This window comes from Sminthopsis crassicaudata, chromosome 6 (assembly GCF_048593235.1).
Source record: "Sminthopsis crassicaudata isolate SCR6 chromosome 6, ASM4859323v1, whole genome shotgun sequence".
Taxonomy (NCBI): domain Eukaryota; kingdom Metazoa; phylum Chordata; class Mammalia; order Dasyuromorphia; family Dasyuridae; genus Sminthopsis; species Sminthopsis crassicaudata.
The window spans coordinates 27,876,233-27,892,875 of NC_133622.1; positions in this window are offsets into that span (position 1 = coordinate 27,876,233).

Below are 16,643 nucleotides of genomic sequence, written 5' to 3' on the forward strand. Positions count from 1 at the left end.
ACTGCATCCAGGACCATCTCCAGTCATTCTGATCTCTATCTTGCCACTGGATCCAGATGACTCTAGTAACTTTGCACAGGCCTCCCTCACTTAAATTCAATTTACTTCCAAGTTATAGCATTATTTTCCTGATGTCAATTTGATGTCCTCTTTGAGAATAAAGGACAAACAACAAGAAAAAAGCAGGTTATATGGCCTCCCATCAGACGCAATGTAGAGGGGATCATTAGTGATGAGTGGATTGGACTAGAAATCCCCGGTTCCTTACAACTCTGGATTCTGTATTTCTGCTATCAAGGTAATATCATAGGGTCTACAGTGATGGAGCCACCATAAAATATCAATGCAAAATAAGCCAACAAGCTGAAAATTATAGCATAGGAAATGCACATTGAAATAGGGAAAAGTGATGGACTGACAAGTGCAAACAGTAGTTGGGACCTTGTAGTGTCCAGAAATTTGAAAGCTGATAAAGCTTAAATTTGTCAGTTTCCTGTTAGGCAGAGCAGGTACCATAAACATTCAGTCTGATGGATAGATATATCATTATAATGAATATTAGGCTATCATTTCAGCGGAGTTATCTACCTGTCATGCCTTGCCCTAATGAAGCAATTCTGTTTGTTTGAATTTCATATAGATGTTCAACCAGAAGACTTGATCTGAATTTTCTTTCCCAAGTTATGAACAGTGATTTCCTCTTCACTACTGAAATGAGAATATACTAACTGGCTAAAGTGATTTTTTGATCAACTTTGAAATTATCATCTAAAAGTTAATGAATCGGCATCCCAATTTGGAAATTGTAAAGTACTATAACGAGTTAGAATAGTTGACAATTATTTGTGCTTGCATTTGAGGTTTTCAAAGTATTTTATATGTATTTTATTAGATTTATTATTTGTAATAATAATATTTGTTATATGCATTTAAGGCATTTTTATCATTATTACTATTGCTATTATTTTTGTTGTATATATAGATAGACTGAGCTTTGGATTCTAGACCTTCAAGTCTGAAAAAATAGATCCTGGACCTGTCTATGGTAAAGCTATCAAGTTACATTGTTCTGTAAGCTTTATAATAAACATTCTCTCAGGTTCCCTATCCACCTGAGTAGAAAATTTCTAAGGAGTTGGAGTGTTCAGCATTAGCAATTAAAAAACCTGCTATGGCTATGTGAGAAAGTATGATGTAAAAAAGAAATTCAAACTATTTGCCATACAAAGTGAAGTAAACAATTGATTTGGTTATCTAAATAATTTAAAAATAAATAACTTTTAATTTAATATATTTAATTTAAATTTAAAAATAATAATATATTAAAATTAAATTAATTTAAAATTAAAATCAATTATCCCCATGACAGGTCTGAAGTCAGAAAGATTCATTTTCTTGAGTTCAATTCTAGGCTCAGATACTTAATAGCTATGTGGCCCTGGTAAAGTCATTTAACCCTGTTTGCCTCAGTTTCCTCTTCTATAAAATGAGCTGGAGAAGGAAATAGCAAACTACTCCAGTATTTTTTCCAAGAAAACTTCAAATATGATCATGAAGAGTTGGACACAACTGAAAAAATGATGGAGCATCCCCAGTTGTTTGAAAGCTTCTTGAGGACAGGAACAATGCTTATTTTGCATTTATATTTTATGGTGGCTCCATCACTGTAGACCCTATGATATTGCCTTGATAGCAGAAATACAATAATTTCTCTGTTGAGTGTTCCCCTATGCCTTTCACCATTCATTGTACATATTCCAACACCCAAATGGAACTATGATTTCATTAGTTTGGATGTTCCCATGAATGATGCAGTTCACAACCCATCCAAACTCATCCATTTTGAAAACTCCCATTCATATCCTCTCATATATTTATTGTGATAGGTCAGATCAGTGTGCCTGGGACACTCCTCCTGGTCCTGTGGGGATACCAGTGGTACAGTCTGTCATCTCTTTCCCTGAGCACTTGAACAATGCATTTTCCTTTTCCCTCATGCATTTCTTTGGTGACAACTTTTAGTAGTTTTCCTTTTCTAAATGTCTTATTTTTAAGGCATTGAAACACGTTCCTACTCATCGTGCATCACTCCATTGGTCTCTGCAACTCTGTTCATAATGTTCAATGTTTAATTCTTCAGAGAATATAATGTTCCATGACTTGAAGCAATACATCTAAACATGCACACCACTAGAATGTTGGTAATAAAATGATAAGCCTTTGTTTCTGAGAGAAATTTGTGGTTATTAAAAATACTTTTAGTTTCCTGAAAATAATTCTGTTTGTCCTGATTAATTTGAGATCCAATTTCTTGTTCACCTGCATTTTCTCTACTACAAAGAAATAGCAAGTGAGTTTTACTGATCTATCCAATCACATATCACAATCTAGACAATAAATAGTCTTCATCCACTTGATTTCCTGTTTGGATGGGCAGGGCAAACCTTTGAATAGATATTAATTTCTTCCAAGAGTCCCAGGGCTATTCTGTGGCTTGATGCAGCCAGCATGTTATCACCCACAAAGAGGATGATGAGCTAGAAAATCTCTATACTGGAGCTCCTCCATCACATTGACATACACTATATCCCTGTTTTATGTTCCACTTTCCATTTATAATCAAAGGGTCACTGAGTAGGACTATCACCATGTCTTAAAGAAGTACATTAAAGAAGTACCACTGGTATCCCCACAGGACCAGGAGGAGCGTCCCAGGCATACTGATCTGACCTATTGCAATAAATATATGAGAGGATATGGATGAGAGTTTTCAAATTGGATGGGTTGTGAACTGCATCATTCATAGGACATCTTTTAAGGAATCTTGAATGAGTTTTAATATAGAGGAGAGACAACTTGTCAATGGGAAGCTTTTAAAGCAGCATTTTCTCCTAGCAAATCCAATGCTTTCTTAAAAACAATAAACACAATTCCCTGAAAATATTCACTGATAACTTTATGCCATTTTGAAGGAGATCTCCAATGATTACATTCAGGATTGATCATTCAATCATTTCTAAATCTACTCGATTTTATTAGTGTCTCTCCCACATTTCTCCACTTTACCTATAAGGGTACTTTGAAACATTTGAAGTTATGGATTTTATTTCTGGATATGGATGTAGTCACAAGTTAAATATACTTTCATTGTTCTTTTTATGTTGTACCTTTTACCTTCTATTACAGCGAGTCTGGTAGATCTATGTGGGCAATTGCTTTTTTCTCCTCACGTCTTTTCAGTTTTAAGTTCCCTCGGTCAAACCCACAATTTCCCAGTCAAACGTACTTTACCAAGGCTTGTTAGACAAATTGCTCCCTTTTACAAGAATCTATACTGCCTGTATTTTAAGTAATGATACAGAAATCTGCTTCTTTTTCTCAATATTCTTTTCTTAACTAGAGGTTCACTTTCTCATCCTGACTTTCCCCTTTGTAGTTCCCATCTTCAATCAGGAGGAAGGATGGAGACAAAAATTACTCATGTCGAGATCATTTTCTTGTCCAAAAATACATACAACTTACCAATTTTATCTTAATTTCTACTTGGCAGATCGTTTGTCATCAAATTAATTACTAAGAATTGGTATTAACAATAAGATTTGACAATAATTATTGATTCCATTCTATCCCAGATATGTATGTTGAGAAAATCAAAGGACTCTATTGTTCATGTTGGTTAAGTATGGAGTCCCCTGAGTATATCTCAGTAAGGAGTCATCAATCACCGCCACTCTTCCTGTTACCGAAGAATATCTCTCCTGAAAATATTTGTGGAACTACATCATCATCATCCCTTTGAGCACAGAGGGCTGCTTACTCCCAGAGGGTCCAGTTCATCCATCAAGGCAGAAGTTTTATTTTACCATTACAAAGCTCCATTTAAATATCTAGCAATCCTTCCATTCCTTTTCTGTTCCTATTCTTTCCTTCTAACATAAGATCCTCCACTGCTTCTTTAATTTCATTATCTCCTTTTTGAGGTACTTTGTTCTTTTAAAGAACATTTTATTCCTTCAATAAACATGAGTGGAAAAAGATAATTTTCCAATCCATTCATCTTCTCTTACTCAGTTTCTTCATTAAATTGGTGTCCTAACAGCAATACTTTGCAAGGTTTGTGGGAGGATCAATTAAAAAATATATATATATATATTTATATATATATATATATATATATAATGCTTAGTACAGTACCTAGTATATAGTAGGTATTTAATAAATATTTGTTCCCTCTCCCTCTTCCCTCTTCCAGCAATATTCAATTGTCATTTCAGCTGTCACTTGCTACACACAGAAATGATATTTGTCACCAGCAAAAGCACAAACACGGCTCACTTTCACAGACACTGGGAACAATGCTTTTCTGTTAGAATTCCTTTAGCCTCTTTGATTCTGTCTTATTTAGAATGTACTTCTTTAAAGATTCTCCTAAACACTTGTCAAGCTGTCAAAGCTGCCTAACAGATCTATGCTGGAGGTTTCATTACTAACCTTGTCACCCTCACACTCAAGTACTGTCATCAAATTCTCTAAACATTCAAAATGAACATAATGAAATTTTCCTATCAGTTATTTTCTTTCAGCTATACTTATATTGTGCCTCTGGATGCTAAGATACAAATACTCTTTTTAAAAAATTCTACCAAAACTATGAAGATATTTACTACTAATTTTGTCTTGCTTGTATCCAGAAAATATGAAAATGACTAAAGGTTTTTGTATATATACTCACTCACTGAACTGGAAGATTTCTTCCTGTCTAAGGTTTAAGATTAAGTGCCAATAATTGTTTCTCCTCCTTTTCTTTGAGGAAAACATGTACTACTTAGAAAGGGTGGTAAAAAAATCTGGTAGCAATTCAATTTTAAAATTTTATCGAATACTCAATATTCAATTGTACTCAAGGTACTGTGTTAAAGATTGGAGATTATACCAAGATGAAGGGAATGTCTGCCCTCAGGGAATTTATAATATAGTTGGAGGGAAAAGATATGCAAAAAGAACTCTAAAATAAGAACATATTAAGCAAATGTGAAAACAAAAAAGTTAGGAATTAGAGAAAATGAATCAAACGTTCAGCCATTGTGACCTAGTTCTACTTCTGGCATGGAAGAACTTTTTGAATTTCCTTAAACAAGCCAATTTATTTCTATGAGTCTTGGTTTCCTTAACTGCAAAATGAGGGGTTTTTATAACTTTTTAGATAATGGGGAAAACTGTCAAAAAGAAATTCAAATGCAAAGGAAATGAAGATGTTGTGGGAAAATACCTAGTGGTTTTCAATAACTTCAGTACCTGGTAGTATAGTAGATAACTCATTGGAATGGGAGTCAGGAAGGCATTGATTGAAATTCTACCTCAGATATTTATTAGCTTCATTACTCTGGATAAGTCACTAGCTTCTTTGTAACTCAGATTCCTGATATTTAAGGGAAAAAAGTACAAATCTGAAAGTGAAAAAAATATAAAAATAAAAAATAAAAATAAAATAAAAACAAGATTGACTTTGTTCCAGTACTCTAGAATATCTACTCCAAGAAGCAAAAGCAAGAAGGAAAACCAATTTTAAGATCAGAAACTAAATCCACTGGGCTCAGTCATAAAATAAAGGCAATTTGGTCTCAGATAAATTTCTTTACTTCTCCTTGTACCTGAAAATCCCTTCTAGCGAGGCCTGATGGACAGAGTTCTATCACTTGCAATAAAGTATAGCAGTAGGTCACAAGGTAAGTCAGCTGAAGTTACATTTACACAATGATGCTGTCAGAAGGAGTTAAGAAAGCATTGCCAAAATTATATAATGTCTTCAACAAGAAACTAAAGCACTTAGCAAAATAGGCAGTGTTTTTATAGCTGGATCCAAAGGCAAGGATTCCAAGAAAAAAGAAAAGGCATATCTAAGAGTTGAGGGGCTAGTTAAGGGTTAGAGAATAAGATTTAGATTTTTGGACCACAGCTTAAAATATTCAATTTGATAAATATTTATTAAGTGCCTTCTATAGTGCTGGTACTGTACTAAGTATCAGGATACAAATAAGGAAAAGAAGATGACTTTGAACTTAAATAATCTAATGGGGAAGTAAATACAAATGGAAGCGGAAAAGAATTCCAGAGATATCATGTTCCATAAAGCTCAAACCAAGCAGAGCTACAGATAGAAAGTAAAAAATAGAAGAGATATATAGGAATGGTGGAATCATGGCCAGAGATGTAGTATATATTGGCTGGGATATTAGAAATCTAATCAAAAGGGATTTGATTTGAAAAGGAAGGTGGGAGAGGGAAAGAAAACTACTTACATCCACCAAACTATAAATGCAGAAACTAGCTATAATGTAAAAAGCATAGTAGCAGAGACACTTAGAAATTCAAAGGAAACAATCCACAATATTAGTAAGAGATAATAATTATAATAATAATAATAGCATTTATATAGTGTCTACTATGCACAAAACACTGGGCTAAGTGCTTTGTTAATATTGCATTTTGATTACTATCCCCATTTTACAGATGAGAAAACTAAGGCAGTGAATTTCCCAAGGTCCTTCAGCTAATAAGTATCTGAGGCTGTATCTGAATTCAGATCTTCTTGATTTCAGCCCCAGCATTCGATCCACTATGCCTTGGAGCTGCCTGAATAATCTATAGATAAATACAAAATGTATGGATAACAAACAATATGGAATAAAGATTCTAATGCAAGAAGGAAATTTTGATCTCACAATTATTACAGAGACTTGAAAGAAAGGAACTATTAATTATGATATGGCTGAAGAAGGATATATCACATTTAAAAAAGAAGATGATAGGGAAAAGGGTAAAATCTGAAAGATTCCTTAGCCTAAAATCCTACAGATGTCAGGCAAGGAAGGATGGGAAGCTCTCAAGAAAGAAATTCTGAAAATACAAAGATAAGCAATCTCTATGAAGAAGAGAGAGAATTGATTAAAAAAAAAAAAGAGTGGTATAGATGCATGAGGAACTCACTAGTCCATTTAGGTTTTTTCAAAGACAAATACAAAAGATAGAAGCAGAGGCAAATAATGGAGGATAAACATGAAAGAACAGTCAAGTATTATAAGAATATGGTCAAAAGCACAACTCAGAGCTGTCTGGAAAAATGTAAAATAAAAAGGGGGGATTCAGATGGGTTGTTCCTTATTGGGAAAAGATCCAAAACAAGATTGGACTGCTGCTCTGTCCAATTAGAGCAACGATTATAGATGACAAAAAAAAAGTTACTCTTCTTATTTTGTTTCCGTTTTCTCTTTGAGAGAGAATGTTCTTTGACTTAGAAAGAATAAGAAAATATATGGATTAGATGAAACAGAAAGTCAAGGATAGGAAAGGAATAAGAAAGCATCCAACACTCTGGAAGAGTTGAAATTTCAGGTTCAGAGAAATAATTTGTGAATATGATTACTGAGTATTGTCAATGATCTATCAAAGACCATGGAGTATAGGATAGGTGTGATAGAACTATAGAATATCAAATGCTATTCTGATATTCAAAAAGGAAAAGAAATAGAGTCTCCAAGCTAGATGCCAATGGGATTGATTTCTCTTCTTGGCAATATTATAGCCTACTCCCATAAAACCCTTTCCTGTGTGACCAACAGGATTACACTAATACTTTTTATGGTTCCAGTACACAAAAGGTGGCTCCAATTCACAACAGATCAAATCAATCAAATTATCCACAGTTATCTTAGCAAGTGTTGTCAAGGGAATGTCAATATTCCCCATAAAGGGATGCAAAATCCTAAAGGCTCACTTCCCTGTAAATTCATCAACCTGACCCACTTCTTATACTTTTATTTTATCTAAAAATTTCCAAAAATCTATGTCTTTAAGAAGGATTAATATACATACTGTGCCCAGAATCTTTAAGGTAATAATCCAATTGTATTGGACACACTTTGACCTGGAATATTATGTTCGGATATAAGCTCCACATTTTAGGAAAGATGCTAATTAACCTTTGTAAGGTCAATGTTTTGTCTTGCCTGGATAGGTTATGTATGTCCACATAGGTATGTCCAGATTTTGCTTGCAGGAAGGCAAAAATAGACATCTCTAGCATCTCTCCTCTCCACCCTTCTTCAAGGAAGATAGAAGAGAAATGGATGTTGAAACCAGAGCCTGGCCACTCTGCTCTCCTTGAAGAAAGAGATTGCTGTGCTAGAATTATACTTATCTACTCCATTAAATTATCACTCCAGGAGATATAATTTTTAGGCTTAAGCCAAACTCTTGATTAATGTGCTTTAATGAGAAAGGAGGGTCCCAAGCTTTATATCCATGGCTTGACCTCCTTTCTACTGGATACCTGTTCTACAATGAACAACAAATAGCTAAGAAACTCATTTATCCAATTCAATAGCAAAACAGAAAACAGAGAAAAATACAACAAACAATGTAGATTGAATGAGCTCTCCTCCTGGGAGTAGGATAACTCAGTTTATTCAAAAGAGAAAGAAGCCCAGTTCTCACTCAAGTCTCTGGTGAAGTAAGCTGGAAAAATATAAATAAATATAAAGAATTTAAATAAATAAATATATAAATGTAAATATAAAGAAATATATAGAAATAGAAAAATATAAATATAAAGAAAGCTCTACAGGTGTGCTTCCTTCCAGAGTCTTTCTCTCCCTTCAGTAATCTGAAGAGAAGTTAAAATGATATACTTTCTTTTCCTGAAGCCCAAAGTTAGAAGAACTTGGATCTCTCTTCCCTTCTGTTCTTACCAACTCATTGCAGGTTCAGAGCAATACAAAATCAGTCTCCACCAAAGAGGAAACAAAGCCATACAACTGACCCTTTAAGCCAAGTATTAAATTTAAGCCTATTCAGAGGGAGGTGTCCAAGGTAAAGAGAGACAATTTTTTAGAAGGATTAGTTGAGGGAATTGAGAATATTTAGTTTGGAGTAGGGGAAAAGGAAACACAATAGCTAACCTCTGGTATTTGAAAAGGAATAAGATCTGTTTGGTTTGACTCTAAAGGGAAGAACTAGGACCAATAGATGGAAGTTGCAGAAGGGTAGGTTTTGACTCAACTTAAGGAAAAACTGCCTAATAATTAGAATGTCTAAAATTTTAAATGTCTGTCTTGGGAGATAAAGCACTGGAAATCTACCAGTGAAAGTTTGATTGACTACTACTTATCCAGGATGCTTCAGAAAAGATAACTATTCAAATTTGAGTTTGATTATGTGACTCCTGAGGCCATCTCTGAGATTCTACAATTTGATAAGTAGATAATCTGACCTCTAAGATCCTTCCCAGTTCTATAAACCTAAAACAGTACCAAAAAAGTCCCTCAAATGTTTTCTCATAAAACTTGATAACTTTAATGGGCCCTAGAGGTAGAAGATTGAGGGTCAAGGATTCCAATAGCTGATGGTTTGGGCCCTTAATAATGAATGTTTTGTTCAGTTCAAGTTTTATAACTTTTTAGGATTCCTCCCCTAAAGAAATCAGCCTTTTTTCAACCTAAAATTGAAATATATCAAAGGACCAGAAAGAGAACTGAAGATTCTCCTTTTACAATTTCCTGAAAATCTGAGCACATGAATGAATATAATAGTAATGGCTAGCATTTATATTATGGTAGCCAGGCACTGTGCTAGGTGCTTTACCATTACCTCATTTAATCCTCACAACAACCTTGAGAGGGAGGTGTGATTAGTTATTATCATACTAGGTTATTGTTGGAGACCATATGGTTTTGTGCAAAACCAAAGCAACACTTTGGTTTTTTTAATCTTGTTTTGTTTTGTTTTAATTAATTAATTTTAAACTGAAATACAAAGTAAGCAAAGCACAAAAAAAAAAAAAAATGTCATGTGCATAGCAGAGCATGAAGGGATTCAGAATATAAGAAAATAAATTTCCATTTCAAGAAAGCCTATATAATAAATCCTACACATTGGGTTCAGAGCTGTCCAGCTTCTCTTTGTAGATTTTTATTTGTTCTCTGCTGTATACTTTTTACTTTATTCTTGTTTTCCCTTCCTCCTCCTCTCAAGAACAGAACAAATAAGAATTGATATATTTATACTATACACATACACATTCATATATAAATATATTCAGATAGCTAGCTAGATATAGATATATCCAAAATCACACACAAATCTATACATCTACATTCATATACATCTCTATAAGATTGTATAATGCTTGCTTGTCCTCTAGTTCTCTGAAGATAGATAACATATTCCTTCAAAAATCCAAGTCTTTCCATATTTTTCTAACTCCACCAACTCACCATCTTCTATACTCCAGCAATATTCCAACTTTATACTAGTTATTTTAAGTAGTCTAAAACAATATGGATTAATATGGCTGACATTTTTCTCTTTTGATTCAACTTTGAAATGTGGAAAAGTCACCTTCCTTTTTCAGGTGACAATGTCTTCATCTATAAAGGAAGGCAGTAAGCTTATGTCATCTTTAATATTGCCCCTAAATCTTAACTAGATCCTTTGACTCGATTCAATTTTTAAAAAGGAAATATACTGAAAAGGAGAATATTTTAACTGAATTCTGAATTGATTTTATTAATTTACCAAATTATAATTTAGCCCACCCAGCCTGTTACTTAAGTACATATGGTTTCTTTGTTTCCCTCTTTAGATGCTTTTGACACAAACACCAGCAACAATCTAAATTCCAACAGTAAAGAAACGATGTAGTCAAATAAGACTTTTGTAGCATGCTCCAGGTTCTGCACTAACTTTAAAGATACTTCTTCCTTCATAACAACTAAGATGATTCACCTTTTACTTGCCTAACCAAAATAACTCAAATTTCAATATTTATGTAGAAAAAAATAAACTTCTGCTTCAATTCTGATAACTGTCAACAGCATGAATTCTTTTAGGCTGACATAAAGGGAAAAGCCCTAGGGATCCTGTATACAGATGCTCTGAATGAAGTAAACAAGTCCCTCAAGGTCCCTTCTAGCTCTAAATCTGTGATATATGAACCCACATGAACACAGCATCAACTCCTGAGGTCTAAAATGCAGTCACAGGCTGAGGAGTCAGCTGCCACTGTGGAGAAAGCCAATTCTAGAACAGAGGTGCAGTCAGGACAGTTGGAGTTGTATTCTCACTGGATTCCATATATGTCAGGGTACTTAACCTGTGTGTAGGAGCAGTAACATCAGAGGCTCTTCTGATCTTAGTGACAAACTTTCCCTGTCTTGTTTGGACAGATTTTGCTAGGATGATCATATGAAGCTTTGTAAATCGGGGAGTTTTCCCCTTCACATTATCTGGAATCCTTTCTTCAGGTGGAAGTTTGTATGTATATTTCATGGTCCTTCCATTTGGACAAGGAGATATATCTTCTCCAAAGACCTCAGATCCTTCTTAAGTTCTCCACTAGGTCATGGGAGGTTATGGGAAAGAATCAGGAATCAGCAAAATACTTAAAGTGAGAATGACAGCCACTGATGAAAAATGGCTTAAAACTAGACCTCTTTTGACTAAGAAGTGAAGAGAATAGAACCAAGAGAACATTGTACATGGCAACAAGATTATATGATGATCAATTGTGTTGGACGTGGCTCTTTTCAACAATGAGGTGATTTAAGGCAACTCTAATAGACTTGTGATGGAAGGGGTCATCTACATCTAGAGAGAGAACTATGGGGATTGAATGTGGATCAAAACATTTTTCAAAATGTTTCAAAATAGTATTTTCACCTTATTTTTGGTGCTGTTGCTTGTTTGCTTGTTTCTTTCTTAAGTTTTTTTTTCCTTTCATCTTTTGTTCTGACTTTTCTTGCACAGAATTATGATATGGAAATGTTTAGAAGAATGGTACATGTTTAACCTATACCGGATTGCTTGCTATCAATGGGAGTGGGTCAGGAAAAGGGGGAGAAAAATTGGGGTCCCAAGGTTTTGCAAAGGTGAATATTAAAAACTCTTTTTGCTTGTATTTGGTAAAATAAAAAGCTATAAAAATGAAAAAATAGGATTCTTTAGCTTTAGCTCACTGTTAGATATTTAGATCTATGTGATTTTTGTGGTTAACTCAAATTCATTATGCTCTAAAGTGATCTCTTCATTTTTCTCTCCTCATTATACCCAAACTTGCTCTTCTCCTGATTTCCTACTTTCCATTAAGGACAATGAACTTTTTCCAGCAAACTATATTCAAAACTTTAGATATCTCTGATGGATTATAATCCACCCCTACCTGATATCAGCCTATTCAGTTCTGTTTCTCCAATGTACCCATGTCAATTCCATTCATGCCATAACCACCGTTCTTCAGTACCTCTCCTCTAGACTACTACAATAAACTTCTATATGTATAAACTATTCCATTCTAAGGCCTCACTATTGGAGCGTACTCATAGTTGATTTGCTTACATAAACATTATTTAAGGATACATAGAGATAATGATAGCAACATCCAGATGGCCGGACACACCAGCAGCTGCTCAACACAATTACCCTTGCCCTGGGACACTCCCAAATCCTGGGATGTGATAGCCACTGCCAGGATTTTGTTCCAAACTGATCTGCATTTATGTTATATATCAGTAACCCCAATTTTCAAAGGGAAGAGCATTATAATCTATGCCATATTTCTCCATCTTATCCATAAGGATATTCTAAATATCCTATGTCTACAGCATTCCCTGATTGACCAGCATTTATCGAAAAATAAATCAGAAGGGGTCAAGCTGCCATGAAGTTATCCTTGATGGATTCTTATTGATCACCTCTTTTTTTCTCCAAAATCTAGAAACCACTCTAAAGATCTGCATTCTAAAATTTGACCAAGGAGAAAAGTCAATGTGGGGGTCTCTAATTTTCAGATGACACTCTCTTCCCTTTTTGAAAAATCAGGACATTTTTATTTCTCTTGCTTCCCAACTTCTAAGAGTATCCTATATAGATATAGATATAGATAGATAGATATACACACATATATATGATATATGTATACATGTATGTATATGCATATGTATACATATATTTATATTTTATATATGAAATGCTTCCCCATTACCTCTTTTTCTTCTCCGTTCCATTTGAATATACTATGACCTTCCAGATTCATAACAAAGTCATGTGTCTCATTTGCCTGCATGTCTTAGGATCTTTAGTTTACTTCATTTATTATCCAGGCTTTTTGCATCAGTATGTAGACATGGTTCTAGTCTATATTGCTTCCTGTGAATTACTGATTTTCTCTTCTGCTATTTTCATTCCTGTGTTGTATCTACAGATTTCTATCGTACATACTTATCAGATCTACATGCACAGATTTTCCTCTTTCCTGCCCTTTTACACTTTTAAGCTTTCTTGATCAGATTCCTAAGTTTCCAGAAACTGTTTTAATGTCACTTCTTAGATACACTCCTTTACCAATCAATCCTTCCTTTTCTTTAGAATATGCTGTAGAAATTATTATTGATTTGAGAAAGTGTAAGTAAACAGAGCTTTCAAAGGCTCTATAAAACACAACTTTACATATGATATTTTGTTGAGTGCACAGATAGAATGTCATCGTGTAAACAAAGTCAGGTAGCAAAAGCCTGGAAATTAAGAAGATGCAAACTGAATGGGAAATGGCTGGCTAACCTGCAATAAAATAATGGAATGTTACCACTCTGTTAGAAATGACAAATATTAAGAATTCAGAGAAACAGAAAAATCAATATGACATGAGACAGAGCAAACAGTCCCATGAGGACGATAAAAAACAATGACTAGAATAGTAGAATTGAAATACTAAAAAACAGACTAGTTGGTATAACCAATCTAAACCCTTGAGCCAAGATGATCAAACAGACTGATATCAGTGGAAATGTTGGAAACCATTGGAAAAGACTGAGATAAACATGATCAAATTCAATTGTTTTGGCAGCCACATTTGTTTAACTGCTTTTCTTTGTTACAAGAGAAGGTTCTGTGGGGGAGAACATGGCAGAAAATTTCAATGATGTACAAAACAACAATTAGAAATAACACATTTATTTTTAAAATAGGCACTCAGCAAATAAATTATCAAATGTATCATACAGTTTAAGACTAAAAGGATCTTGATTTGTTCCAACTCCTTTTTTTCAGTTGAGATAACTGAAGCATGGAGCTAATTAAGTGGTTTAAGATCATATATTTAGAATTTAAAAACACCTTAGGGATTCAATTTAATTCAAAAGATATTCTTTAAGCATCTACTATATGTAACTAGGATTAAGGACACATAGACAAAAAATGCTTTTAGGAAACTTACATCCTGGAGTCCAAACCCCTCATTTTGCAGATTAAGAAACTCAAAAGCTAGAAAAGTTGTGACTTGCTCCTCAGCCCACATGGTTCATAAGTAGCAAAAGCATATTTTAAAATAAGTCCTCAATATCCAAATCAAGTGGTTTGCCAGAGAAAATCATAAATTGGGATTTGAATACATCTCCTTTGATTTCACATAAAGTTTTTGCAACTATATCAACAAAATTTAATTTATGATTTCTAATACTATAAAGAATTTATATAAACAATTGTATACATTTGATTTAATCTGAAATAGTCTCAATGAAGTCTGACAACAAGTCAAATATTTTTTATAACAGCAACTGTCTATTAAAGCATTAAAGGAGTATGATATATATTTGTGAAAGGTATGATCACACAGGTGAAATCCAAGTCCTTTCCAGGTGTGATGTTAAATGTCCGAAGAGAATTGAATGGAAGCTGGAAAATCGCCCAAAGCATTGACTAGGTATATGTTATAATCCTGGGAGATTAAGGTCATCAACTAAATTGAGAAAAGAGAAAGCCAGTGATCCAGTCAACCTAAATAGTATCTATAAGACACTCAGAAGCCATTTAGTTTAGACTTGCATACAGCCTCAGTTTCTTCATCTGTAAAATGAAGATAATAATAGCACCTACCTTCCAAATTCCTTGTGGGAATCAAAGAAGATATCACTTTGCAAATCTTACGATACTATATAAATGCTAGGAATTATTATTTTAGTAAGGATGCTGTTCACTTCTTGGTTTAGGAGCTTTTACCTTGGTACACCAACAGGAAAGTTTTGTGTGCACAAGTTTTAAGACAAGTCATTTTTTAAATGATTTAATTATATTTCCACAATATCTTTTCTGAGCACTTTTAGTTCTCTTTATTCTTACTGCTCTGTAAAAGTTGGGAGCAATCTAAAAATTATAACAATCCATTTTTATCATTTTCTTGGAGGAGAGGGGAAAGCTCTCTGTTTAAATAAATGGCATATTATGGAAGTCAGTCTTTGAAAAGTAATTTCAAATGTCTCCTACTTTTACAAGAAATTAGTTCCTTAAAACTGAGTAGCAATTGAATCATTAAAAATGGAAACAATTTTTATTTGGGGGATAAGGCAATTGGGTTTAAGCAACTTGCCTAGGGTCATACAGATAGTAAATATTAAGTACTGAGACTGGATTTGCACTCAGGTCCTTCTCACTTCAAGACTGGTGCTCTATTCACTATACCATCTAGCTGTCCCTGAAAGAGATTTTAAATTTGCTAGGGACATTTGTAATTTAAAAGAAACATATAATAATTTTTTTTGTAAGTTGAGGAATCAAACCCTAGTTTACCTATCTTTAATTTAAATATAATTTCATATATATGTATATACATATACATATATATGTGTGAATAAATGTATATGCATATAATGTGTATATATATATATACACACACACATATATATATGTCTATGTTTATAATGTATATACATGCAACAGGTGTAAGCTGAATGATGACTTCAGCAGCTCTGTCTCATTTCAATCCAATTCACACATGTCAAGATCACTCCATGATGTCATTAGTCCTCTTCAAAAAAATTAAACAAAAACAACAATAATAATTCACATTAATTTAACATCTACAATGTTTCAGGTGCTCCACTGGAACTCCAATAGTCATGAAGAAAGATAATCTTCAGGCAACTAGGTGGCGTTGTGGATAGAGCACTGGCCATGGAGTCAGGAGGACCCAGATCAAATCTGCCTCAGACACTTAATACTTCCTATCTGTGTGACCTTGGGCAAGTCACTTAAACTCAACTGCCTTAAAAACAAAGAAACAAACAACAAAAAAAAGATAATCTTCATGTTCTTTTTCCATGTATGTGTCAATATGGTAGCAAAATAGTATTACAAAGATTAGCAAAAACAAAATGTGTAGAAAATAAATTCAATTCAAAGTAATAAGAGAAGAAAAAATAAGAAGAAAAAGCCTCTCATTGTACTAGAGGTTCCAAGAAATGGAAGCAAAGAGGCAGAAAGTTAGAGTGAAGGGCAGCCCTTGCAAAGGGAGGTTTATATGTCATTTATAGGCAAAAGTAAGTAGTCCACGTTGGCTTGGAGGGAAAGTAATATGTAATCAGCCTGGAAAGACAGACTTAAATGATGAAAGGCTTTAAATAGCAGGTAGATCCTTCTATCAGTATTTATAAAGTCAATCAATGAACATTTAACAAGTATCTACTATCTGTCAGGTACTGGGCTAAGTTCCTCTCTCCAAAATAAAAGTAACAGACAGCCCCTATTATCAAGTCCCTACAGTCTAATGAGAGAGACAATAGACAAAGAGCTAGGAAACCAAATGTGTTTGTGCAAAA